The sequence below is a fragment of the Aptenodytes forsteri genome, unplaced genomic scaffold (genome assembly GCF_000699145.1).
Source record: "Aptenodytes forsteri isolate BGI_AS27 unplaced genomic scaffold, ASM69914v1 Scaffold146, whole genome shotgun sequence".
Classification (NCBI taxonomy): Eukaryota; Metazoa; Chordata; class Aves; order Sphenisciformes; family Spheniscidae; genus Aptenodytes; species Aptenodytes forsteri.
Window position 1 is genome coordinate 3598351 of NW_008795128.1, and position 282 is coordinate 3598632.

Here is a 282-nt window from a genome sequence, read left to right on the forward strand (position 1 = left end):
TCTAAGGGGATGGGTTATTTTTTTTTTTTTTTTTTTTTTTTGCAAACCAGTGTTTGATGTCAAGCATTTTATTCCTGCTGATTCAATAAGAACTTGAAGCCTCCCCCTTCTTTCCCTAGGCAATATAAAATGTGTTGGCATCTCCCCTTCACTAACTATATGAAATAATTTTGAGGGATTTGTGTAAGCTTACAGTTCTAAAAATTCCTCTTCTCTTTACAGCCCTCTGAAGATATGGTACCCTATGAGTCAGACCTCTACCGACAGCCCCATGACAATTAC

The 282-nt window shown here is 37.2% G+C and overlaps 1 protein-coding gene across 1 annotated transcript in view; it reads left to right on the forward strand.

Annotated features, from left to right (window-relative positions):
- Nucleotides 1-282, forward strand: part of SPI1 (Spi-1 proto-oncogene) — a 21275-nt gene that overhangs the window by 7078 nt on the left and 13915 nt on the right. The gene's annotated exons all lie outside the window — the stretch shown is intronic.